The following is a 27,246-nucleotide window of genomic DNA, read 5'->3' as shown; positions in this document are numbered from 1 at the left end:
GCCACGCACAAAAGGGGATTGGGGATTCGCCTAGCGCTGTTATCGAACAGACCCACTCACCTCTTAGTGTGGCGGGATCTGCACAGTGCATGTCGCAGCGCATCCTGCTTTCACTTCAATGCGCGTCCTGATGTACCCCTGTCTCCCGCGTGACAGGTGGGGACAGGTGACAGGTCCTATACTAATGAGGAAGACATCGCTCTCTCCGACCCCCCGGCATCGTGTCCCGACCCACCGTGCTGGAAGCCGACGCGTGCTGTGATTCCTTTACGGAGCAGAAATGACAACCGAGGAGCCGAGAGATCATTTCAGCATTTCGCGTCTGAACGGAAAACACAAACGACCAACTCAGAATGACTTGCCTTTGACGCTTTTCAAAGCGTTCTTTGTGCACGACGACTGCGCCGCCTAGCAGATACAAATGGGTTGTACAACTTTGAACTAGTAAATGGAAGAGGGCTAAGCCTCCTCTCTTTTAGCCCAGGTTCGATCTGTCTCCCAGAATCACCAGGGCGCACACACACACACCCGTGCCGTTGAAGTGCTCTGCTTCATTTCTAAGGGCAACTCAACATTCACTCCTACCCCGAGTGCAGAAAAGACAGCGTCCGCAGCAACAACAGCTCAGGTCTCTGCACAGGAGCTAAGCTGCCCCCATCTCCTCTGCTCTGCGGCTCCTGCAGAGCGGAGTCCTGCCTGGAGCTGTGTTTGCAGGCGGCGGCTCCCCACGCTCTGTCTGTGCGTCGTGAAATTAATTAATAACGTTAATAAATTTATAAAGTTAATTTATAAAGTTAATAAAGTTATAAATTAGAAATTAATAACGATATAATTATATTCATGTACCGCAACACAAGAATAGTACACGCTGTACATTGTCTGTCGATAATGTTTCTGTAGTGCTTTAGTGGGTTAGGTTCCTGACTTCCATGTCACACGGTCTATGATTGAATCCCATGGAACTATGACTTTATTTTTTAACAAACATTTCTTTGAAAAAATGAAACGTTTCCCTTGGACAGAGATTAAATAAAACCTCACTTTTTTAGGTTTTACTGTGCAGAGTGAGGTTTTACCTCACTTTTTTTGAGCAGAAGGTTTACTGTGACCTGAGAAGGGCCGGCATCCAATCACGGTGGTAAATACACACAAGCTCTCACTCATCTGAGCTACACGGCTACCAAGATGATCTCGGGTGCGCCGAGCTGGTACGGAACATATTGAACTGATCGATGGCGAATTGTCTCTCAGACAGGCTTTTCACCTCTAAGCTCCCTGACTGACAGTGATCAGCTAGGTAGTGAAACAGTCAGCTGCTTCTAAGCCTTAAACAGCTGCATCTCGGCGCTTCCACGGATGAGATGATTTGAAAGCCGAACATCACCCATTGGGAACACCTTACTATCACTAGTTTAAGAGACTCTTAAGGTCTTGCAGAGGTGCCTGTCTAATAGCATGCGCTTTGCAAGCTATAGGTGTTTAGGCTGAGGCAGAATGCCTAACAAAATGTTTTTCTAAAGGTGTGTCCAAGTGGCTGCAAAAGGACAACACTCCCGGGGCACTGTGGCTTAGTTGGTTAAAGCGCCTGTCTAGTAAACAGGAGATCCTGGGTTCGAATCCCAGCGGTGCCTTCTTTGTTCTGTCTTCTTGAACAGTACTGGTCATTATGGACAACCGCCTACGGCTAGACTTAATTAAATGCAAGTATTCATTTCCTGTCTTTAACGCGACTTGTTTTTCTTAAAATGGATGCAACTTGCAAAACATGAAATACCTTCACAAACCTTGCTAATCAGCGCTAGCGGCTGGCAAAAAAAAAAGAAGTCAGCAATGTTTTTTTCTTTAACCTTAACCCTACTAATGGAGAAGAGTTAAACGACCGAGTCTATGCAGCTTAAACGGTGCGCACGTCGGGTTCTTAGCTGGTAAATCACGCTCACCCCAGTCCTTAATCTTTTAAAGAGGATACAAAATTGAACCTAGTCGCCACATCACATACATCCTGTTCAATGATAAAAAGGTAACATCTATCCTCGCTCCAGACTAAATCTCACGTTGAGGGCATATTTTTTTTCACTTTACCGTGAGTCGGGCTCGGCTGCACAGAGGAGAGAGCAGACCAATGAGGTCACGGGGACAGGGGAGTCACACGCTGGTGGTTTGAATACGCGGAAGATCACTGAGGGATCCACAGTATATGGACCCTCCGTGCGCCATCAGTCCGCACTCCGGACTCTGAATCCTGCCATCCGAGTTAAGATCTCGGCGGAACCTGAGGCACAGTTCCTTCTTAAAACGTAATCTGGTGAGCATTTCTAGAATCGTACTTGTATAGATGCAGCCTTTAATGTGTTGCTAGGTTAAAATTGATGACTTCTTGTATTTCAGTAGGCAACTGCCCTCTTGATTTCGGATTTAATTTCTTTATTACAGGGGCGCTTTTATGATGACAGAGTCATGTTCAGGTACTTTGCTTGATTGAGGAAGCTCATTTCGGACTCTGTGATCTGCTCACCTGGAAAGGTCTGCTGTACTACTACAAGAGAGAAGTAGAGTCTGGAAGAAGGGACAATTTTATGATGCTTTGGAAGGTAATGTTTTTTTTTTCTTTGAAATCGAAATGAATCAGAATAGCAGTGCAAAAGACAAACTCTTTGGTTTGGTTTAAAGAGATATGGTTTTAAAACAGACAACATGTAGAAAACAGGTGTTTCTCACTTTTGGAAAAGAATGGACCGGGGGTAATATTTTACTAGTTGCAGGGCTGAGCTCACTGGGTTACAGTCCTGCAGTGTTACACCAGGTCCAGTGGCGCAATGGATAAGGCGTCTGATTACGAATCAGGAGATTGCAGGTTCGACTCTTACCTGGCTCGGGTCATTTTTAAACACATCGGGCTGCTCCCTAAGTAGTCTGTGCTACTTACTGCATTGTAATCGTACCCAGTAAGAGATTTCCTTCATGTAAATGAACTGCACCTGACAGCTTTAGAAAAACACCTGGGCTCAGTACGGTGCTGAGAGCTCAGCGTTGCTGTTCTAATTAGCACGCACTGCATCGGCTATGAGCCCGAACCTTTCAATTATTCCGATCAGTAAGTCAACACGTAGTCCACATGAACGGTAGAAATATTCTCTTGTCTGTCTCTTGTTTGTATAGAACTGAATGTCCCTGACAATGTACTGTTAGTTTTAATTGAAGAACGGCATTTGTGTTCAAATATACCAGACAAGTTTATGTAACTGCTCATGCGACACTCAGTTGTAATTAGTCAAGAAATAAAGTCGAACAACAGCTGCGGGTTTGATTCTGAACGTATCAGATTGCAGCGCCTTTTACTTCCATTGACAAATGATAGAGATTCGAAGAGAGATCCTTCAGACCAGCAAGCAAACCCACGGCTATTTCGGTTTTCTATCTAGGCAACGTTGGTGTTTGCAATAGCATACATGAAAGCGTGATGCAATTTCTGTGGCTACATTTGTTGCACGTCATGCACAGTAAGAGTGTTTCTAACACCAAATAAAAAGTCAACAATTAGCGATCACGCCTTCTCCTCAGTTAACCCACTGAAACCCTTGCTTTTAACAGTTCTTTACTGCGTGCTTTACCAGCACCTACATATCGTGTCGGTTCTTTCAGCTTTATTCATTAGGTTTTCAAAGGCATAAGCAGAGCACCAGAGGTGCGAAGGCAAAGTGTGTGGTTATCGGAAGAATTGATGTCCGTGGCAGCAGGTCCAAGCGATTTCGCGTTGTTATAGTACCAGGAAAGGAGAAGCGGCACTTCGCCTCTGCCGCGCAGGCACAAGGCGACATGCGGCAGACGCCGGAGTCGGCAGGTTTCGAACCTGCGCGGGGAGTCCCCAACGCATTTCGATCCCATCGCCTTAAACACTCGAGCACGACAAATGCGAGCTCGCCGCCGCCGCATTCCTCCTATAATCAAACACGGACTGCGAGGTGGCTGCGGATACCTTTTTAAAGTTGCTCTCCGTTAAAAAAAAATACCTTTCACAAGATACGTGCCGGCAGATAGACACACCTCAGAGGGTTTAAGGCTGGCTTCACGTTCAAATGATAAAGTCCCCCCGTCCGGATGTCAAAATGCAACTTTGGCAGACAGAACAAACATCAACAAACCACAAATGTGGACAAGGATTTTACAAGCTGCACCACACTGCACTTTCAAAAGCATTTACGTTCGTGTTAGACGCAGGACTTGCCTTTGATTTGCGCGCTTACGAACGTCATGGAAAACGAAACAAAACTAAAGCCCTCAGCTCCTTCACGTGATTATAATGGCGTTACGTGTCGAAGCAGTAATTTACGTCATCCTACCACTGCAACACGGGGAATAGAGAGAAATGAGCACACGCTACGAATCGTCTCAATCACTCCCTAGAGTCGTAAGGCGCATTGAAGGGTGCACCCCCATCATTAATCGTTGCGCCTCTGTGAAAGGAAAGCTCTTGGGCAGTCTTTGAAACAGCTCGGATGAAACACTTGATTGCTTCCATGTGCATCTGGAGCCCACCCAGTGGGCAAAAGACGTATAATATACGTCTATTAAACGCATACCTTATACGTCTAAATGTGGTCTACAATTCGTCTAGAATGAAATTCTAATATACGTCTAAAGTTATACGTCAATTATACGTCTATGTTTAGACGTTCATTATACATAAATGGTTGGAGTTCTATTATACGGATAAATTTAGAGGACTATTATACATATATGGTTGGAGTTCCGGATAACTTTAGAGGTCTATTATACGGATAACTTTAGAGGACTATTATACGTATATGGTTAGAGGTCTATTATACGTATAACTTTAGAGGTCTATTATACGTATATGGTTAGAGGTCTATTATACGTATAACTTTAGAGGTCTATTATACGTATATGGGTAGAGGTCTATTATACATCAAAGATAGATTTTATAAGTGTAGAAACAAGTAAACCAAGCCAATGATTAGATTTAGAAATGTATTCTGAAAATACACATTCACACCTGAAACATATGTATTTCAAATTATACATTGTATACAATCAATCAACAATCAACATATGGGCAATAATCATAAAAAAACACAACTAGTCTTAAACTTCAGCTACAAATTCTGGTAACATGGCAATATACAGTATAGTAATGACAAACACAAAACTAATTACATTAACACACTAACTCAAAACCACATTTTGATTCAAATATACATTTTAAAATGTACAACTTCTATATTTCCAAGAAAAAAAAATATTACAATGGAAGTTAAGATGATTTTTTTCCACTATTTGCAAACCCTGTCTAATTGTCCTAACAGTTAGAACCAAAAACCTATTATTTTCAGTGTCCAGATCTCCTGGCCCCCTGTCTTTCATATGCATTCTTCAAGTAACACATTGCATGCTCCTTTATTTCTTTTTCTGTTGATGTAGGGTGGGACTTCAGCACCGCAGCTAGGAAAAAATTATATAATATTACTTCCCAAATAAATGATGATTAATATCTTCTTTAGTATAATCTAAAAAGTGAACGGTAACTAAGCTCAAAACTGAAATAAATGTATAAAATTTGGCTTGCATCATAGCAGTTGAGCAATAAAGTCTGTCCTAATTAAAGAGTACCCAAAGTTTGAAAGTACAACATAGAATAAGAATAGAGAAACGGCAAAACGATTTTGTGTCATCTTCCCCATTCACACTATTTTATGTGCCATTTTTTGCTTATTCACGTACTATTTTAATCAAAATAATATTAAGAAAGATCTGTATGTATTCAGATAGTATTATTATTGTTCATACTTACTCGTCAAAAGAGGATTGCTGAGATATTTGCGGATATACTTCTACGTTTGAAAAACGTGTCCAAAATTGTGACCAACGAATACTAGCAATGCATTGTGGTATATAACCGGAAAATATGTTGGGTTCGATATTTTCTCAACGTATGCGTTTATTAATGTTGTCGATATTATGGTTGAAATATAACATTGATAATACATCGCGGCTATGTGCCCCCTGCTATGAGCTGATGTGCAATTTTAACGCATGTAGTTAGTAAGGATCGGTCACTGTTGTATGGTATTATATATAATGACATTATGGAATAGGATGGGGACAGGCCTGGCATCACGGGGGGAGGGGGGAATGTTGCCCCTTCAGTTTTGGGCAAAAAGATTTACCTAACTTAATTTGCGCCCTAAAAAAATAGTTGTACTTTGTCAATGGTCAGACAACACTAAATGACAGGAACAGTCACTCAGTCTGTTTGATGGGCAGGAGGGCTATCCGTCCAGGAACTGCACATATCAGTGTCGTTATTGAGTGTCAACTATACGATCCTGTTTGCTCAGGTGGACCGATTCCTTGCAGTAGTTTATCATTATACTTAAAATCGTTATATAACTAGGACTAGTTATAGCAGTCTGTGCTTTCTGTTGGTTTTACAACATTTTTTCTTAACGATTCAGAACGTCCATGTAGCTGCAAAAATGAACGCTTATGGTACTTTTCGCTCCAGGCAATACTCTCCAGTGAGAGTGACGAAAAATGTGAAACTGAACTTCATCGCAAATACCAGATTGCTAGTCGATATCTTCTATCATAAAGCACTAATTAATGGCATAGCTGCGAGATTTCATTTGGGTAGCTGCACCGTACAGCTCCGTTTCAACCGAAATATCACCCCCGCTCAGAATTTCAGACGCCCCCCTACAGATTTTTCCCCGGGCACCGCGCACTGATGGGGGACGGGGTTTCCAGGAAATGGTATCAACTTTTCTCAAGAAAATAAAAATAGAAACTCTATAGGCACTCAAACATTTTACTGTTTTTTTTTCAGGCAGGTGGCAAGACCCCTCCGCAAAACCCTTGTATGCCAAGCTGTGGGCATTGATTCGTCGAATATACGTATATTCACGGCGAAAATACGGCTATACGTATATATACGTCGCCTCGACGTATAATCAACGTCGAATTGCAACCGTAAAATCGACGACATTAATAAATGCATATATAACGTCGAAAACACATCTAACACTAGGAGTATACGGCACTCTGCACAGTGTACGAAGTAAATTATTTTCGCAGTAATTAATTTACACGTGTATAATAAATATAGTAAATATAATTAATTACTGCAAAAATAATTTACTTCGTACACTGTGCAGAGTGCTGTATACTCCTAGTGTTAGATGTGTTTTCGACGTTATATATGCGTTTATTAATGTTTATTTCACAGTGTCGTGCACCTTTTCATTGCTCTCGCTTTCAGAGCCTCCGCACGGCACACGACTCGACATCAGGAAGCACATTGAAGTGAAAGCAGGGAGCGCTGCGACATGCACTGTGCAGATCCCGCCACACTAAGAAGTATATAAGCGTCAAAGGCAAGTCATTCCGAGTTGGTCGTTTGTGTTTTCCGTTCAGACGCGAAATGCTGAAATGATCTCTCGGCTCCTCGGTTGTCATTTCTGCTCCGTAAAGGAATCACAGCACGCGTCGCCTTCCAGCACGCTGGGTCGGGACACGATGCCGGGGGTCGGAGCGTGTGATGTCTTCCTCGTTAGTATAGTGGCAAGTATCCCCGCCTGTTACGCGGGAGACCGGGGTTCGATTCCCCGATGGGGAGTAGCTTTTCTTTTACCTCCTTAGAGAAAGGACTGCCTTTCACTTCTCTGTTTTCTAACACAGCGTCGTGCACCTTTTCATTGCTCTCGCTTTCAGAGCCTCCGCACGGCACAAGACTCGACATCAGGAAGCACATTGAAGTGAAAGCAGGGAGCGCTGCGACATGCACTGTGCAGATCCCGCCACACTAAGAGGTGAGTGGGTCTGTTCGATGCACAAAGAACGCTTTGATAAGCGTCAAAGGCAAATCATTCCGAGTTGGTCGTTTGTGTTTTCCGTTCAGACGCGAAATGCTGAAATGATCTCTCGGCTCCTCGGTTGTCATTTCTGCTCCGTAAAGGAATCACAGCACGAGTCGGCTTCCAGCACGGTGGGTCGGGACACGATGCCGGGGGTCGGAGAGAGTGATGTCTTCCTCGTTAGTATAGGACCTGTCACGTGGACCTGTCACCTGTCCCCACCTGTCACGCGGGAGACCGGGGTACATCAGGACGCGCATTGAAGTGAAAGCAGGATGCGCTGCGACATGCACTGTGCAGATCCCGCCACACTAAGAGGTGAGTGGGTCTGTTCGATCACAGCACTAGGCGAATCCCCAATCCCCTTTTGTGCGTGGCGACAGAAGAAGTCTGGTCTGTTTCCGCCCGGTTTCGATCCGGGGACCTTTCGCGTGTGAGGCGAACGTGATAACCACTACACTACGGAAACTGTGGTCAGATGTGCCCAGCGGCCCAGCGCTGAGCTTCGCCAATGCGATTCAGCTGCTTCCAGTGCCTTTATTGGGGTGCGCTGATGGACCGTGCTCTCTCTCCAGAGACCAGCACGCCTGTCATGGACGGAGCAGGAAAGACGGCGCCACATTCTACAGCCCTCTCCACGCAATCGACGAAATCGGGCTACTGAAGTGGAGAAAATCGCCTCTCCAGAAAGTGCAAATATCATCTTGGAGAGTATAAATCCTATTGCCGAAGGTCAGCCCTGTCTACCAGAGTGACCCTCCCACCTCCTGCAGCGATGGTCAGCTCATCTCACACGCGAGAAGTTTCGGCTGGAAACAAGCGCCCCCTCTTCTCGCACGTTTTGCACGTTGAGTAGTTTTAATGCGGCTCCTTCGTACACAGTGCTGATCTTTTGGAAAGCAGGAGGCAAAATTGACACGTTCCCATACCGGGAGTCGAACCCGGGCCGCCTGGGTGAAAACCAGGAATCCTAACCGCTAGACCATATGGGAGTGCACAACCCTGCTGTTCCGGGCATCATGCAAGCAAACTACATAAATATGAGAAAACACGCAAGAGAGTTGTCACTCAGAGTGTCGAAGGGTCGATGTATACTGGGGCTCAGTTGAAATGCAACGTCAGGACTTTCCCGAATTATGTCACACGAAGAGAGCACAGCCTTTTCCGCCCTGCCATGTGTGTATCGGTAACTCGCCGTGATCGTATAGTGGTCAGTACTTTGCGTTGTGGCCGCAACAACCCCGGTTCGAATCCGGGTCACGGCAGAATAGGGGCGTCTGCTTTTACTACTTGCACGAATGAAGGCAAAAAAAAGCCAATTGATGTGAACGAACGGCACTTTACAGAGGAGTACTGCCTGACTGGATCGTTGATGAACGACAGAGACCACTCCGACCTCTTCTCGGGTTTCTTCAATGACTTACTAAGGATCTTCTTCACATTCGCCCATGCAGGGGAAGCCAGTTACACCAAAGCAAACGCAGGAAAGTGCAATTCAAGCAGAGTCCAGGAGGGACTTGTTTACACCGAGAGTGGTCGGAGAATGGAACAATGCGCCCAGCCCTGTTGCTGGAGCCGATTCTTGATGAGATCTTGGGCTCACTAAGAAGCCCCCGCTGGATGCTAATCTTTCTGTTGTTCTTGCAGGTCCTGCGCTGCTTTTGAGCCGACAGAGCTCGTCCTGATCTGTCGGCACAGCCCAATTGCAAATGATCGGCTCCGCATACAGAAGGAACGTGCGTTTGGTACAAGAGTGCATGAAGGCACCGGAAATACATTGGGAACAAATGACCGGTCGCTCAATACCTCTGTGAAGTACAGGAGCGTGCAAAACGAGGCTGTTTCCGCCCGGTCTCGAACCGGGGACCTTTCGCGTGTTAGGCGAACGTGATAGCCGCTACACCACGGAAACCTGCAGGGACTGCTGCTGGTGTCTCGCTTGCGTTTCGGGCTGAGAAAGGGACGCGTCACTTTAGGCAGGGGGCGCTGGAGAGAGGAACAAAGGGCGCGATGAAACAAAACACCGAAACCCGGGATCTTTAGATCTTCAGTCTAACGCTCTCCCAGCTGAGCTATTTCGGCGGTGCACAGAGCCCACAGCCACCTGTTCCAGCCTTCCTGTGTTGCGGCATGAGCGCACCAAGAGTAGCGGGAGAGTGTTGCAGGAACGTCACTCAGAAGGAAAGCCACCCAGGTGCGCCCTCTGAGCTCTGTCCAGTGCATCTTCCTCGCATGGACTCCTGCCTGCGACGGGCAGGAAACAATTAGCAAGAACAGAACAACACCCCATGGGTGTCTCATGACCACACCTTAGGTTGTGACACGTGCAGGTGTGAGGGGTTGCCGGGCTACTTTGGAGCAGAGCTTGGGCGGAGGGAGGGCGGGAAAGCAGACAAAGAGGTGACACCTCAAGGTCTGCACGATCACAGCTCTCCGCCGCCCCAGGCTTCCGCTCGATAAGCTGCTGGACACACCCGCCCCTCCTCACACAGACCGTGGAAAAGCCCCCGAGTCGGAGGGCTCTCTCTTCCTCCCAGGAGCTCTTGGACACGACGCACAGACAGGGTGCGGGGAGCCGCCGCCTGCAAACACGGCTCCAGGCAGGACTCCACTCCGTAGGAGCCGCAGAGCAGAGGAGATGGGGGCAGCTTAGCTCCTGTGCAGAGACCTGAGCTGCTGTTGCTGCAGACGCTGTCTTTTCTGCACTCGGGGTAGGAGTGAATGTTGAGTTGCCCTTAGAAATGAAGCAGAGTACTTCAACGGCACGGGTGTGTGTGTGTGCGTGCGCCCTGGTGATTCTGGGAGACAGATCGAACCTGGGCTAAAAGAGAGGAGGCTTAGCCCTCTTCCATTTGTATCTGCTTGGCGGCGCAGTTGTCGTGCACAAAGAACGCTTTGAAAAGCGTCCAAAGCAAGTCATTCCGAGTTGGTCGTTTGTGTTTTCCGTTCAGACGCGAAATGCTGAAATGATCTCTCGGCTCCTCGGTTGTCATTTCTGCTCCGTAAAGGAATCACAGCACGCGTCGCCTTCCAGCACGCTGGGTCGGGACACGATGCCGGGGGTCGGAGCGTGTGATGTCTTCCTCGTTAGTATAGTGGCAAGTATCCCCGCCTGTCACGCGGGAGACCGGGGTTCGATTCCCCGACGGGGAGTAGCTTTTCTTTTACCTCCTTAGAGAAAGGACTGCCTTTCACTTCTCTGTTTTCTAACACAGCGTCGTGCACCTTTTCATTGCTCTCGCTTTCAGAGCCTCCGCACGGCACACGACTCGACATCAGGAAGCACATTGAAGTGAAAGCAGGGAGCGCTGCGACATGCACTGTGCAGATCCCGCCACACTAAGAGGTGAGTGGGTCTGTTCGATGCACAAAGAACGCTTTGATAAGCGTCAAAGGCAAATCATTCCGAGTTGGTCGTTTGTGTTTTCCGTTCAGACGCGAAATGCTGAAATGATCTCTCGGCTCCTCGGTTGTCATTTCTGCTCCGTAAAGGAATCACAGCACGAGTCGGCTTCCAGCACGGTGGGTCGGGACACGATGCCGGGGGTCGGAGAGAGTGATGTCTTCCTCGTTAGTATAGGACCTGTCACGTGGACCTGTCACCTGTCCCCACCTGTCACGCGGGAGACCGGGGTACATCAGGACGCGCATTGAAGTGAAAGCAGGATGCGCTGCGACATGCACTGTGCAGATCCCGCCACACTAAGAGGTGAGTGGGTCTGTTCGATCACAGCACTAGGCGAATCCCCAATCCCCTTTTGTGCGTGGCGACAGAAGAAGTCTGGTCTGTTTCCACCCGGTTTCGATCCGGGGATCTTTCGCGTGTGAGGCGAACGTGATAACCACTACACTACGGAAACTGTGGTCAGATGTGCCCAGCGGCCCAGTGCTGAGCTTCGCCAATGCGATTCAGCTGCTTCCAGTGCCTTTATTGGGGTGCGCTGATGGACCGTGCTCTCTCTCCAGAGACCAGCACGCCTGTCATGGACGGAGCAGGAAAGACGGCGCCACATTCTACAGCCCTCTCCACGCAATCGACGAAATCGGGCTACTGAAGTGGAGAAAATCGCCTCTCCAGAAAGTGCAAATATCATCTTGGAGAGTATAAATCCTATTGCCGAAGGTCAGCCCTGTCTACCAGAGTGACCCTCCCACCTCCTGCAGCGATGGTCAGCTCGTCTCACAAACAAGCGCCCCCTCTTCTCGCACGTTTTGCACGTTGAGTAGTTTTAATGCGGCTCCTTCGTACACAGTGCTGATCTTTTGGAAAGCAGGAGGCAAAATTGACACGTTCCCATACCGGGAGTCGAACCCGGGCCGCCTGGGTGAAAACCAGGAATCCTAACCGCTAGACCATATGGGAGTGCACAACCCTGCTGTTCCGGGCATCATGCAAGCAAACTACATAAATATGAGAAAACACGCAAGAGAGTTGTCACTCAGAGTGTCGAAGGGTCGATGTATACTGGGGCTCAGTTGAAATGCAACGTCAGGACTTTCCCGAATTATGTCACACGAAGAGAGCACAGCCTTTTCCGCCCTGCCACGTGTGTATCGGTAACTCGCCGTGATCGTATAGTGGTCAGTACTTTGCGTTGTGGCCGCAACAACCCCGGTTCGAATCCGGGTCACGGCAGAATAGGGGCGTCTGCTTTTACTACTTGCACGAATGAAGGCAAAAAAAAGCCAATCGATGTGAACGAACGGCACTTTACAGAGGAGTACTGCCTGACTGGATCGTTGATGAACGACAGAGACCACTCCGACCTCTTCTCGGGTTTCTTCAATGACTTACTAAGGATCTTCTTCACATTCGCCCATGCAGGGGAAGCCAGTTACACCAAAGCAAACGTAGGAAAGTGCAATTCAAGCAGAGACCAGGAGGGACTTGTTTACACCAAGAGTGGTCGGAGAATGGAACAATGCGCCCAGCCCTGTTGCTGGAGCCGATTCTTGATGAGATCTTAGGCTCACTAAGAAGCCCCCGCTGGATGCTAATCTTTCTGTTGTTCTTGCAGGTCCTGCGCTGCTATTGAGCCGACAGAGCTCGTCCTGATCTGTAGGCACAGCCCAATTGCAAATGATCGGCTCCGCATACAGAAGGAACGTGCGTTTGGTACAAGAGTGCATGAAGGCACCGGAAATACATTGGGAACAAATGACTGGTGGTTCAAGACCTCTGTGAAGTGCAGGAGCGTGCAAGAAGAGGCTGTTTGCACCCAGTCTCGAACCGGGGACCTTTCGCGTGTTAGGCGAACGTGATAGCCGCTACACTACGGAAACCTGTAGGGACTGCTGCTGGTGTCTCGCTTGCGTTTCGGGCTGAGAAAGGGACGCGTCACTTTAGGCAGAGGGCGCTGGAGATAGGAACAAAGGGCGCGATGAAACAAAATGCCGAAACCCGGGATCGAGCCAGGGACCTTTAGAACATACTCTCACGAATCGTTAGAATACGTGTGTTTGATCATCAATTGCGTAACAACCACATTCGTTCGACTTGAGCCATGAAGCTCATAGTTTTCAAATCTTGAAAGCTGTCATTGAGCACATCATAGTCTGCAGTACGCCCCGTAACTTGCGTACTTCAACAGAAAGAAGAGCAGACAGCTCCATAAATATGCGAGGCGCAGAGAGTGCAAGGCGAGCCGCACACGTTTCGGTGACTGAGAGAGGGCAGTTTTTGCTTCTGCATTTCCCAAGTAAGGACGCATGACAACAAGCGATCGCGGTGCTCATTTACGACATAGTGGTGATGAGTTTTCAGTACGTGTTCTTTTGAACGAGCAATGAGGTTGCTGCCTTGGACAGCTGACTGCACGCTCTCATTGTGCCACGTGATGAGTATTCACCAGGCTCGTTCAGTCATTAGTCACATTCCATCATTTGCCATAAGCAGATGCTGCAAGGTGATGTGGATATCAGTTCCCAGTCTTGTGGACGAGGACAAAAAGAACACACAAGGGCTCATCCGCAAGTTGAACCCAGGACCTCCCACACCCTAAGTGAGAATCATACCCCTAAACCAATGAGCCACGGCAGCACTTTCCATTTTATTCTGTCAGCGAGCTTGAGGACGGGGGAGAGGCGTCATTCGCTCGTCCAGTCAGACCTTCATCAATACGTCAAGAAAGCCGCAATTACACGACTGCCTTGCAGACGAAGGGCAGTGAACTGCACCCGGTAAGAGGGGAACAAGCGGCACTAGGCGACACCGAGGCATGAGCCCCAGCGAGGGGGGTTAGCTTGCATGGTACAGCGCTCGCTTTGCATGCGAGAGGTAGCGGGATCATTTCCCACGTCCTCCAGGTGTGTGCTTAGAGCTTGATGTGCCGAAAGGTGTCCTTTAGCCTGTGGTCACGCCTTGCATGGAGAGCGTCATGCAGCTGTCAATCATTTCGCAGCCACGCCCCCTCTTCATCTTCTCTCTGCCTTAAGCGTCTCCGCCACTCTCTCTTGACATTTCATGTCAGCATGTCAGAAGTCCGAGTGACGTTTTTAATGGCTGAGTGAGGGCACGATGCTGAAGCAGAGAGGCCACTTCAGCCAGAGAGACTTGTGCTAGGTGAGATCTGAAAAACAGACTCGCAACAGAAACAGACCAAAAAAGTATCGGTGAGATCAAAAGGCAAATGCATGAGGCAAACTTTCCGGCTGAGTACTGCAGCTGGCCTCGTTGGCGTAGTTGGTAGCGCGTCAGTCTCATCATCTGAAGGTCCTGAGTTTGATCCTCACACGGGGCAGGGCTGCTTCCTCTCTTGCTCTTTTCAAACACTTGCGGCAACTGTTCGCTCATAACCACGTCTGGAATGCGTGACCTTTACAGGGGGGAGAAGCAACGCCGCATCCCTTTTCTAAAGAACATTCACATTCAGAAATAAGTCAAGAAATTTGCCATTACTTTCGCTCGCGCTGCTGTCAGCCTGCCCATGTTGCCAAAGAAAGATTCACTCGGCGTCAACATGACAGAACAGCGATCACTTGAAAACACTATTCCACACTCCGTAAGCAAGAACTTCAGTGTTTGCAGTCACCCGATATGCCGATAGTCAAAGGAGCACAAAACACGAAGCGTCAAAAGACAAGATGAGTTGATGGAAAGAGCGTTGAATTGATGAGCACAAAAGTTCAGCTCGTACAATAGGCAACGAAGGTCCCGGCGTCATCATCGCACTTGAAAGGACTGCCTTGCAGACTAAGGGCAGTGGGAGGTTGCTGTTTTGAGATGGAGGCATTGGGATGGTGGGCCGAGATCTATTCTTCTTAAGGAATTCTTCATCGTGAAAGATCGGTCCACAGGTCATCCAAAGAACTTACAAATTTTTTGGACTCAGGGAATCACGTGCTTCCGGAAGGGAGTGAAGTGCTCAAACACATGACATGCCCCCTTGATCTCACATGCACAATTCTGCTGCAACATGCACAGCTACCGTCCACACCAGGCAGTGGGGCTTCAGCAGAATTTGCTACGCCACCTGCAATTACATATCCAGCTGCACACATATACATGGCCCCTCTGTCCTTTTCAGGATCTCAAAAAAAAGCATAGCGTGGTTTTCCTGCAACCTGATTGACCGCATCTCCCTCAGAATGTGCCCCGTTGCATTCATTGCTGAAGCAGGACGGAGGCTAACGGGCATGCCAGAACAGTTAGGCTCAGCGATCTCTCCAAAATATTGTGGTTGTAGTGGAAGAAATATGGTTTAAATTGTACCTTGGTATTTCAAACTCTCTCTAGAATGTTATCCATTTCTATTTTATTTTGACAGGAACTGGCTAATGACACTAGATGAAAAGAGAAGAAAGAAAACACAACGTTTCGGCCGTGGAGCCTTCTTCAGGTGTGAGGGCTCCACGGCTGAAATGTTGTGTTTTCTTTCTTCTCTTTTAAGCATGGAATAGACCTATTACTTGTTCCTTTGCAGCCTACGCATGCTGACACAGCTCCCCACCTGAACTGCTAATGATGCCTGGTAGTTTGTGGTACTTGGGTATTGTCTTATGTTTGCTCAAACTGCATATGTGTGATTGCATATTTTTGGGTATTTTCATATGTCAATATTTAATTCACTGACATTCCTGTATGCTTGGAAGAAAGGTAGATTGGATTTGGCACAGGACGCCTGCCCATATTTGTTGATCATTGTTGGGCTGGAAAAACAATGATAAAAAGTGTATGAAAAAAGCTCTCTCCAATATTTCCCTTCTCTTCGCCATGGTTACACTGCCCGTTCTTTCCGTCTTTGGTCCTTCTACAAAGATTCCAGGGCTCTTTTTCCACCATAATATCAGAATATTTTTTTCTCTTTTAAAGGCTGTAGGTGGGGTGTGATGGACTGTACCACTATCATAGAAGATTTTTTCAGGACACATCGCAGTTCCATAGTAGAATTTATCAATAGTAGAATTCCATAGGACATTATTTACCAACATATTACCCAGTGTGAGACTCTGCCAGTAAACCTCAGAGCATTGAGTTCTCCACTGATAAAGATGGCTGTCTGAAGTCATGAAATCCACTGCTGGGATGCCTGAGAGACAGTAATTGAATCTTGGCTGGAATTAGGCTTTCTATTAGTGTTGATCTTTGGGAATTATGTGGTAAAAAGGGAAAACTCCTTTACTTTAGTCACTTTGAATGTTCAAATGTACAGAACCTGCAAAACTAAGCAATGAAAAAAATCCATCACCACTCTCATGATAGCATAACTCATAGTCTCTGCTGTTATGTAACAATACACACTTTCAATTTTCTTATCGCCTGTCTCCAGAGAGAATGTTGTTAGTGCTGATGACCTTGAATTAGACCTTGTTAACTCTGTAAAACAATCTTCCTCTGCTTAGATTTTCACTCAGATTGATTTTGTTCTCAGATTATTCCTGGCAGGACTGAGTTTCTAGGAAATGAAAAGTGAAAGAAAAAGTACAGAAGATCAGCCCTTGAATATACAACATTGTGCAGTGAGATTGTTAAATGTATTAGCTGCTATCCTGTGCTAGAGCCTGTCGTGGTAAGCAGTGGATGACAGGATCTAGCACAGATACTAATGAAACACTGTTAATGAAAGATAAAACACTTGAGTCTTATTTTAGTTTTCCATTTCCCTTTCATTTGTGATGTACTGTACAACAGGCCACAGAACATGCACAAAAACAGATATGCACACATTCACACCAGGCAATGACAGTCTGCCCAGTCAGAATCTGAGCTGAGGTATCAGAATTCTGAATTCCCTGAATTCTGTCATGGATCATCCACAATAAGGGCAAAGTTTGAACACGAGGATCCCCAGGAGAGAGCCTAGTAACATAAATCTTGGAGCAAAAGCAGATGATTAACTTCATAGTTTGTGTGGTTGAGCCAAAGTTGAGCATGAGGATATGTGAGTCACCATTCTTAGAAATGGATCCAACTTCAGACAGGCGTCAAAAGTAAGAGTATACAGTGCTGGGGCAATGACACTTCAATGATCAGAAGGATAACAAGAGTTTTAATGCATTGAAATTGATTTTCTGGTGATGCACACTGTCATGGAACTATTAATTTTTTAAGGATCACTTACTGACAACAGACAGCTGCCAATTCTCCAGACTGGAAGGATGAACAGTTTATCCCCCTAGGTACCATATTTCCATATTTCGAAGCATTGGAATAATACATGTCATACAGCAACATAAAAACAGGAAGACAAGTATCACAGCCCCTATAATCGGTGTTAGTAACTTAAAAGAAAAACATTCCCCCTGGCCCAAACAGTGATTCTAACCAGGAGAGAAAAGCCGGTGTATCTTTTATGCCTCTCTCTTTATTCACCTTGTCTTTTAGTTCTTTTAAATGCTGAATAGCGAGTGTAAGATTTCCGTAATCATAGTCATTAGCTGGAATATATGTACAACAGGAGTCTCCTACTAAAGCATAGACTCCTCCAGATGCTGCATTTTGAAGGTCCAGCACGAACCTGTTCTGAAGTGCCATTAATCTAACTCCCCTTAATTCTTGTTTGATAGCGTCTAAGCCTTCTAACATGATATTAATAAAAGAGTACATTTCATAAAAAGTCGCATGGGTGAGGCTGTAGAATGAGGCATTAAAGCACATATATAACAAGATGCATTAAATTTCTTTAACTTTACAGTATGATTTATCAATTTATACCACAAATTACTCATATCCCCCTCATTATCAGTTTCATTCAGCCAGTTTGTATACAAAGAGGCTTCGTGTTTAGATTCTTCCTCTTTTGGGGTGGTGACAGGCTTCTACATAAAAAGGAAAAAGGCTGTGCACATCAGTCCCAAGCAGGTTATCCCCATCTGTCCTTGTGGAGACATCACTCCTGCGCTTTGTTCAGTTCGTTTGTGACCTTTTTACAGTGGGAAGCATGAATCCAGGGCACCATTTCTGTGACCTTCACAGCAGTGGCAGTGGTCAGCAGCACCTGGTACAGCCCCCTCCACCTGAGTGAACACCATTTCTTTTTCCTGAAGTCTTTCACCAGAATCCAGTCTCCTTATTCACTCATTAGTTCTTACAGCACAGGTAAATCCCTGTGGGCTGGAGCCCAGCATAATCCTAGGCTTTTTTGGTCAACATTGGTCAACAGATTGGTCAACAACTGGGTAATAACTCTTAGAAAAATCTACACATTGTTCCCCTGCCTCAGCTGTGACGTTTTGTAGAACAATTCTAGCTGAAGTTGTAAAATTTCTCTTTGTTCCGTTCCTGCAAAACATCTTATTATGAACAAACAAACCACAATAATCATTTGCATCTAGGGGAATCACTCCCAAGGGTAACCCCCCTTAAAGCTATATTGTTCTACCCATCAGGTTCTGCCACTAGATAAGAGAACCTTTCCCATGAAATCATTTTTTGACCTTCATGATCCCTTCAGGGCGTACAATTAGCACAGAAGCAGCAGCTTTAGTCCACATGTTTTTCAAACAGGATATTAACGATATGATCATAACGAATAATACCAGACCCACAAATATGTATTGAACCAGAGACCCTCTCCATGTTCCTAGCACAGACTGTAGCCATGCACCAATGCCCCAATCATCTGGATTATAATTATGATATATATTTTTCTTCATCATAGATGTGCTTTGCTAAGTCCTAGCAACCTACAATACTACAATAGGGAATTAGCAAATTCAACAATCCATTCGTCCAGCTAAATTCGTCCCTCCAGGAAGTTTCATTGATTGGCCCGTGATGATATCAAACAGGCTGTTACACAGTTCTGTTTGATCCAGCCCGCATCCCATGGCGTTCCTTCAGTCTGATGTCTAGTCAATCTTTCAGAGATCTGTTCCTTCATTCCACTGTTCCAGCAGACTGAGGATGATCTCAGTCCATCTCACTCCGAACAATGCAGCCACAGCCTGACACACCTTCCCCGTGAAGTGTGTTCCTTGATCATAATACAAGGGGCAGGGCAGTGCCCACCGAGGGCTTATCTCTGTTATCAAGTGTTTGGTAGACACAGAGGCAGTGGCAGCAACCCACTGGGAAAACAGATTATAAGAGCCCAGGTTTCCCTTTACAATTTTCAATTTCCCCGGTTTGAAAGGTTCTTCAGGAGCAGGCCTTTTGAGCTGTTGCACCCGCACCTGAACTGAGTTGAGTTACTTTGATAAACATTACATCCAGATACCACATAAGTGGTTACTGCTTCAAACCCGGTTCTCACCCAGTTTTGGGTAACCGGCACACCATTTGACTCCCACCTGGGTGTCCAACAGAGTGCATTTGTCGGGCTATAAAGGGCATTAGGCTGTGAGGGCATGCAGGGCGTCTGGTGTGCTGTCAGCTCCACACCCCATCATCCTGCAGCCCCATAATCTTTTCTAACCATGTCCATTTCTCTGCTTCACAGAGGTCTCAGACTACTGTTCTACAAGTATTGCTCACCTGACAGTTGCATCTGCAAAGTTGTTCCCTCGAGTTACTGGAAACATTTCTTTATTATGTGATTTACACATCACCACAGCTACTTCAGTCAGTAGCTGCAAAGCTTCTAATAGTTCAGAGATAAACCCAGCATTCTTAACTGGAGTCCCTGCCGTGTTGAGAAAATCCCTATTCCTCCACCACCATCCAAAATTGTGGCATGCACCAAATGTATATATAGAGTCTATATACATATGCAGCCATTCAAAACAAGCGGGGTATGCTGCGGTATAACACGGTGGGAGTGTCGCAGTATACCGCATCATACCGGACGCAAATTAGATTATGTTAATAGTATCCGGAATCACCTTGTAAAATCGCCAGGTGGAGCTAATAAAGGTTAACCTCTCCTGTACAGCATTTGAGCTGTCACCAGAAAACGTCAGTTTTGAATCCTGATCACTGCTGAGGGACAATCTTTATTCAATTAAGAATTTAAGGTGTATACTCTTTAGACTTTTAAATTTAAACAGTGTATTACAGCATGTTAATCATTAAACATTAAAAAGGCGGTATATTTTATAAAAGCAAGATTGTTCTGTTGGACAAAAGTACACAACCTACCACCTTTATCATAAATATTTTAATTATGCAGGAATATTTTATGCATCAAAGTCTTTACTGAAGATATTACTAAGAGTATTAATAATGAATGACCTTGGACAAGCTGTAAGCTCAAAGTATTACCCTGGTCCACATTCTTTGTAACCGTCTTTGTAAACGAAAAGAGTTTATTTTTTCATTGACAAAAAGTAACACCACAGCATTTAGTTGATCCGATCACGCATTCATTTCCAATCATACAATGTAAATCTTGAGAATCTCCGATTCACCATGCCTTTCACATGCTCATAAACGATATTAATTTAGGAATATAAACATATTAATGTATGTAAACTGTACTGTATATTGCTGGTCTTGGTAGTTTAAAGAAAAAAATACACACCAGTACTCCATTTCTCCCTAAACATTTTAAGCATCAAAGTCTTACATGTTGTTATTTGGGAAACATTTTTACGTGCTCCTTCTGACCATATTAGGATTATATACTTTGTGAAAAGTGATAGTATTTTAACCTTTTCTGTGAATTCGCTTGTTATCTAACAAATGCATACTTTTAGAATTTGATTAACAGGGAATATAATATGGAATTGCGTATCTAAACAACTTAATAATGATATAATTATATTAATGTACTGTCTGGCGGAATAAACTGAAGAGGTTAGTTAATGCGACACGGAATTATTAAGAATTATCACCTCTTTTTACACTTGAGAACAAATGAGAACATTCCACTCAGTGGGATGTTATCTCAAGCACCTGCTAATTCGTTTTACACCACTGGACGACAGGAGAATGTGACTGTACTGTATCTGTACAGAATGTATCTTTCAATCAATACAGTAATTGATTAAAATCGCAATCGTGTGTTTAATTAAATGCCTTTTTTGATTCACAATCTGAAAATGAAAACCGCGGTAAAGTCACCTTGAATTTAAAAAAAACGATTTTGGCACGCCTGTAGCATTTTCACGAAACCTCCTAAAGTTATGAGAACACTTGCTTAAGTGTTAACTTTTGAGCTGACACAGTTTTGGAAAATGTTTCCTTCACGCTGCACTGTACAACATAGGCAGCCAAGAGTCTCCAAAACAAAACAGAATTGACAGATAGGAGAAAATTCCCACTCGTCCTGAAGTTCCCAAAATCCAGCACTGAGCGTAAACAAAGTGTCTAAGTAGCGTGGGAATGCTAACCCTAACCCTAGCTGGAGTTTGAGCAATCCAGCACTGAGCGTAAAAAGATGAGTCAAAGTAACGTCTAATCGGATTAGTTTCCTTAGAGCTGGTTCAGAGTTTGCTCAAGAGTTTACCTTTCACAGATGCGCAAAGAAGAATGTTGGGGGTGCACGCTTCAAGGCGCCTTACAGCTGTAGGGAGTGATTCGAGACGATTCGTGGCGTGTGCTCGTTCCCATATACCTTACGCCCCGGGGTGCAGTGCTAGGATGACGTACAATACCGCTTGGGCACGTAACGGCGTTATATGCAAGTGCGGGACGTGAGGGTTTTCGTTTGTTCGTTTTGTTTTGCTCTGCTTTGCTTTGTTTTGCTTTCCATCGCGTTGGTAAGAGCGTAAATAAAAAGGCGATTCCTGCGTCTACCACTAATGTAAGAGCTATTTCAAGTGCGACGTGGTGCGGCTTTTCAAATGTTTGTGGGCATTTCTCTGTTGTTGATTCTTTTTTTGTGTGTAACAAAGTGGCATTTTCATGTCCGGACGGGGAGACTTTATCTTTCCGACATGAAGCCACCCTTAAGTCCTCTGAGGCGTGTCTGTCTGCAAGGCTTGTATTTTGGAAATGTTTTTTTGAAACGGAGAACGACTTTGAAATAGGCTTCCGCCGGCGCCTCGCGATCCAGGTAAGATTGTAGCAAGAACGCAGCGGTGGCGGGGCTCGCTGTAGTCGTGGCCGAGTGGTTAAGGCGATGGACTAAAAATCCATTGGGGTCTCCCCGCGCAGGTTCGAATCCTGCCGACTACGATGTCCGCCTCCAGTTGGTGTGTTCCGGCGTAAGCAAAGAAGCGCGCCTCTTTGCTGTTCCTGGTGGTTTTAAAACGCCCAACCACTTGTACCCGCTGCCTTGGAAATAAGTTCATCAGCGTCCGCGAATGGCATTTTGCAGATGTCGACGCGTTTTGCACAGAGCACCAAAAAAGCGTCTTTTTTGAAGGCCCAGGCACTGAGCATTGGTAGTTTAGTGGTAGAATTCTCGCCTGCCGTGTGGGAGGCTCGGGTTTGATTCCCGGCCAATGCAGTGGCTTTTGCAGCGAGCGGCTCCATCACTTGCATCCCCTTGCAACTCGCAACTGAAAACCCACTAAAGCTAAGCAGGTGTGAGCCAGGTCAGTACCCGGATGAGGGTGAGCTACAGGGAAAAACAAAGCTTCCAGCTGGAAGCGGTGTTAATGGGGGGGGCGCTCAGCCTGAGGTCTGTGCGGGTCCCAGTGCCCCAGCAAAGTGACGGAGACGCTGTGTTGTAAAAGGGCGCTGTCTTTTGGATGAGATGTAAAACCGAGGTCACAGCGCTCTGTGGTCATTAAAAATGACCACCAAAACCTTTGACAAAAGCTTTTGGTAATTGATGGTCTTCAATAATGCTTCTCCTTTAGGTACATTTTAAATCAGCTGAAAAATGCTGTGAAATGGTGGGGCACTTCAGGCCAGTGTAGGATTTGGGTTACAAGAACCATGAAAATGCACGAGAAAGCCCGTACACTGAATTACACGGCTTTCTATTCAAAGGAGGGCAAAAGAAATTCCCTGAGATTGATTTTTTGCAGCACAGAGAGGATTACCGCCGTGAGGCCGGTTAGCTCAGCTGGTTAGAGCGTGGTGCTAATAACGCCAAGGTCATGGGTTCGAGCCCCGTACGGGCCAGGTCCTTCTCTCCTCTCTTACCAAAGCTGTTAGCTTCCTTTCCATGGTGAGAGGGGTTGTCATGCAACGCTGCCACATAGTGCCGACAGACAAAAGTGTTGCAGGAGAAGAGAAAAGTGTTTGAAGATTTAAGAGTGTCTTAGGTGGAGCCAAAATCAAGTGTCACAAATGCAAGTGGGAGGATTTCCAATGTTTAATATGGTAAAAATAAGCAGAAGTTATCTGCCGGTCCGGCACAGTCTGCCATGCTTTTGTCATATACTGTAAAGTGGTGTCGAACTGGGTGTCGATCTGGAGCCTCACCATTTGCATATGTGAGGCTCCAGTTATACATCGAGTGTCACATTAAATGACAAAAATGAAGAGAGTTAAAGCAGCTGGAGAGGTTTTCTTACAACTTTTGAGTTGACACAGTTTTGGAAAATGTTTCCTTCACGCTGCACTGTTCAACATAGGCAGCCAAGAGTCTCCAAAACAAAACAGAATTGACAGATAGGAGAAAATTCCCACTCGTCCTGAAGTTGCCAAAATCCAGCAGGTGGATTTTGGGAACGGCATACAGACCCCTGGCACAAGTGGTCTGTGCCAGGGGTCTGTATGCCGTTAACCATGCCGCCATACCAGTAGCACCACCACAGTCTTAAAGGAAACCGGTGTAACAACATGTCCGGGTAACTTGTTCCATTCTCCCGCAGCTCTTTGTGTAAGGATGTGCCACATATGTGGCGTTTTTATCATAGTTATCATAGTTTTCTGATTTTGACCATTTAGATTTCATTGATTGTTGTGTTGAAAAGTCTTTTATTTTTATCACAGTGTAGTTTTCTGATTTTGAGATATGGAGCATTGGCGTTATTCACACAGCAGCTGTATCGACGAGCGGTGAAAAAAGTGTGGTGGAAACGTCGGACCCTAAGGTGGTGACTGCATCGGAGACGGCTGTTAAGACACTGACCAAAACCAAACGTGTCAAGCCTTCGGAGAGAAATAATAACACGCCTAAAGACTTGGTGTTTGGTGATGTGGGAGACTCAGTGCGGTATATTGCACAGTTAGTATCAAAGGTGGGCACTAATGAGGTGGATAAAAAGCGGGGTTTAGAGAATCTAAGAGCCGCTTTAGCAAGTGTACATTCAGTGTTTCCAAAACCGATCCAGGTTTACGCCGCTAGACTCTTAGACGTTTTTTCTAAAGAAGATGCTGATCTAACCTCTGGATTTCGTTACCTGATAATGCTATTTCATGGTGCACTGGCGAAGACCCACCGGGATAAATGACTAAACATGTGCATGGTGCAGTCCAGAGAATATTGGATGAACTTTCTCCAAACATCGGGGCGAATGATTTTGTACAGCTGCGTTTGACTGCGGGTGGTTTTAACAAACCCTTGTTCTCACGCAGGAGACAACCCGGAGAATTAAATGCTGCTGATTTTTTTAGCCACATCTCAGACCTCTTACAGAGCCACACAGAAATTCTCACCGATGACAGCCTCCGATTAGTGTTGACGATAGTTAGGAATATGCAGGGGGGTGCCCGTCGAAGATTTAAATCCGTTCTGGGTAATTGCTCAGAAAAAAGCGCACCTTATCGACTTACATTACACGGGCGGTAATCTGTGTTTCACCGGGAGTGTGTACGGTTTGTTGAATGAAGGTTGTACCAATGGGGAAATGTTACAGGGCGCTAAACGAATGCACAAAGAGTTGGGTTTTTCAGAGAATCAGAAAATGAGTTTGTCAGACATTACCGCTTTTGAAAAACATTTAAAGGTGGTCATTAAAATTTTGTACCACGACCAGGGTGATTGGAAATATTTTACAACGGGGCCCACACCACCTAATTCTAAAATACTTTTTGTTCTACTGCATGAAGAGCATTTTTATGGGGTTTTAAATATTAAAGCTTTTGTGGGGGCGGCATATTTGTGCACTAACTACCATGCGGCGTATAGCCACAAGAACGCACACGCCTGTGTTAAAGCTTGTAAAACCTGTTTAGATCCCCAGTGTTGCGAAATTGATGCAGAAATTCAGAATTGCCCGGCCTGTAAGGTCTTTTGTCGTAGCTCTCAATGTTTGGCGAGACACTTTCGGAATGCAGCGACGGGTGTTAGTAAGTGTGAGCGCAGGGTCTTTTGTGAGAAATGTGAGGTTTATAACCTCTCTAGTCACAAATGTAAAGAGAAACTGTGCTCGCATTGTAACAACGTGATCGACACCCCTGACACACATTTGTGCTACATACTGCCTTTGGACAACCCCAAAATTTCAAACAAGTACATTTTTTTTTACTTTGAATGCATGCAAGAAACGGGGACACACATACCAAATTACATCCATGCCCTTCATATTAACAATAAACGAAGCTGGGAATTTTATGGTGAAACTGCATCGTTCCTAACTGCAACGAGCTTTCCAGCTGAATTTTCTCGGCAGCTCCGTACTGAACCTGTTCTCCATTGCAACATAGCGGAGGCTCGTCACGTCTATAGCAAGGCTGTGTAGGACCGCATACGCCACAGTGACTTGTACACAGACCACATGAAAGGCAAGCAAAATACACTTTTAAAATTCCAAAGACTCACAAGGTCAGAGAAACAGCGATGACCTGAACAGATCTGTTACAGAAGTCTTGGTTGACCTTTTTAGAGCTGTAATTGCATTTTTGTTTAATAGAAGATCAAATCTACTCGCATGTACCAGCACCTTACAGTTTATTGATGTTAATTCTGTTTAAGTAATAAGATTGCTAACGATGTTGGACTTTAGCCGGTGTTTTTTAGAACAAATTGCTTACACTTCTGTAAGGAATACGCAGTACGTGCCTTTGTCAGTCATTGCTCACCATACCTGTAACTTTCTTATCTAACTCACTTCCTCAAATGGTGAAGGTCCACAAACATAAATGAAAAAAAAAACCCTTGTTGTAGATGAGGTGCACAAAAAAGCAGCCCCTGATAGTGTATAACACATTTATACTATTGCAGAGACACATGTAACATATATATACTGTATATATATATGAAACAGAAATAGAAACAGAAACAGGAATCGCTTACTCACCTGGAGAATCTCTGTAGGAATATCTAGCATTTATCAATGGAAATAAAAGCTGCTTTAATACAGTGCATGTTCAAACTCAAACCCTCAGCTGCTGTTCTTGTTTGTTTTGGGACAAATTGCAACTGAGCATCGCATGAGCCGTTACGTACCCTTATCTGTTAGGGAATTTCAAGGGAGGAGTTAGGTCAGAATGGGTAGGCTGCAAAACAACAAGTAAAGATTTATTCCAAGATGAAACGTTGTGGCGGTTTTCTTATCTTTTCAGCATGGACTAAACTTTTACGTGTTCCTTATATGCTATATATGTATATATTAGCACCAATGTCGTTCTTAAAAACTAACATGAAATTGTCAGGGACATTCAGCTATATACAAAGACGAGACAGACAAAGTAATAATTCTGTATTAACGTGGCCTACATATTGACGCAATGATCGAACTAACTGACATGTTCTGATTCAGATCCCCTGCAGTTCATGCCAATTAGAACAATAGCAATGCTGAGTCCTCCCCACCCTACTGAGCACAAATTCAGCTGCTCTCCAGTTCTGTTCTGCATGTTTTTTCATTGCAATTGAGCTCGGAGCTGGAGATGATCTCCATACAGTTCTGTGTTCACCAGCCCGCACTTGCGTGCTAATTTACGGGTTGTGGCAAATGCTTTTCTATAGTTCATATACATGACGGCAACCTGTTACCGAGGAACCTGAGAGGTTCACATCATTATATCTCATTTTGTATTTCTTTTAAAAAAATCGTTTGCCCAGCCTAACAGTATTAAATATACATGTACATATACATACTGTATACAGTACAGTTTGCATACAGTAATATATTTATGTTCCTAAATCAATCTCTTTTATGAGCATGTGAAAGGCATGGTGAATCGGAGATTCTCAAAAATTACTGTACTTTG

The 27,246-nt window shown here is 45.2% G+C and overlaps 12 non-coding genes across 12 annotated transcripts; 7 read left to right on the top strand and 5 right to left on the bottom strand.

Moving 5' to 3' along the window:
* Positions 1–1,557: 1,557 nt before the first annotated feature.
* trnat-agu (transfer RNA threonine (anticodon AGU)) lies at positions 1,558–1,631 on the top strand. Its single transcript has one exon. It is a non-coding gene; the product is annotated as a tRNA-Thr (tRNA).
* Positions 1,632–8,267: 6,636 nt separating this feature from the next.
* trnav-cac (transfer RNA valine (anticodon CAC)) lies at positions 8,268–8,340 on the bottom strand. Its single transcript has one exon. It is a non-coding gene; the product is annotated as a tRNA-Val (tRNA).
* A 451-nt stretch (positions 8,341–8,791) lies between these two features.
* On the bottom strand, positions 8,792–8,863 carry trnae-uuc (transfer RNA glutamic acid (anticodon UUC)). Its single transcript has one exon. It is a non-coding gene; the product is annotated as a tRNA-Glu (tRNA).
* Positions 8,864–9,064: 201 nt separating this feature from the next.
* Positions 9,065–9,136, top strand: trnah-gug (transfer RNA histidin (anticodon GUG)). Its single transcript has one exon. It is a non-coding gene; the product is annotated as a tRNA-His (tRNA).
* A 574-nt stretch (positions 9,137–9,710) lies between these two features.
* Positions 9,711–9,783, bottom strand: trnav-aac (transfer RNA valine (anticodon AAC)). Its single transcript has one exon. It is a non-coding gene; the product is annotated as a tRNA-Val (tRNA).
* A 1,169-nt stretch (positions 9,784–10,952) lies between these two features.
* Positions 10,953–11,024, top strand: trnad-guc (transfer RNA aspartic acid (anticodon GUC)). Its single transcript has one exon. It is a non-coding gene; the product is annotated as a tRNA-Asp (tRNA).
* Positions 11,025–11,658: 634 nt separating this feature from the next.
* trnav-cac (transfer RNA valine (anticodon CAC)) lies at positions 11,659–11,731 on the bottom strand. Its single transcript has one exon. It is a non-coding gene; the product is annotated as a tRNA-Val (tRNA).
* A 431-nt stretch (positions 11,732–12,162) lies between these two features.
* trnae-uuc (transfer RNA glutamic acid (anticodon UUC)) lies at positions 12,163–12,234 on the bottom strand. The gene has a single exon. It is a non-coding gene; the product is annotated as a tRNA-Glu (tRNA).
* A 201-nt stretch (positions 12,235–12,435) lies between these two features.
* On the top strand, positions 12,436–12,507 carry trnah-gug (transfer RNA histidin (anticodon GUG)). The gene has a single exon. It is a non-coding gene; the product is annotated as a tRNA-His (tRNA).
* Positions 12,508–14,538: 2,031 nt separating this feature from the next.
* On the top strand, positions 14,539–14,611 carry trnam-cau (transfer RNA methionine (anticodon CAU)). Its single transcript has one exon. It is a non-coding gene; the product is annotated as a tRNA-Met (tRNA).
* Positions 14,612–22,286: 7,675 nt separating this feature from the next.
* trnaf-aaa (transfer RNA phenylalanine (anticodon AAA)) lies at positions 22,287–22,368 on the top strand. The gene has a single exon. It is a non-coding gene; the product is annotated as a tRNA-Phe (tRNA).
* Positions 22,369–23,191: 823 nt separating this feature from the next.
* On the top strand, positions 23,192–23,265 carry trnai-aau (transfer RNA isoleucine (anticodon AAU)). The gene has a single exon. It is a non-coding gene; the product is annotated as a tRNA-Ile (tRNA).
* Positions 23,266–27,246: the final 3,981 nt, after the last annotated feature.

Source organism: Lepisosteus oculatus, unplaced genomic scaffold (genome assembly GCF_040954835.1).
Source record: "Lepisosteus oculatus isolate fLepOcu1 unplaced genomic scaffold, fLepOcu1.hap2 HAP2_SCAFFOLD_52, whole genome shotgun sequence".
Lineage (NCBI taxonomy): Eukaryota > Metazoa > Chordata > Actinopteri > Semionotiformes > Lepisosteidae > Lepisosteus > Lepisosteus oculatus.
Note: the sequence above shows the minus strand (reverse complement) of the source record. Positions and strands in the feature narration are given on the sequence as shown.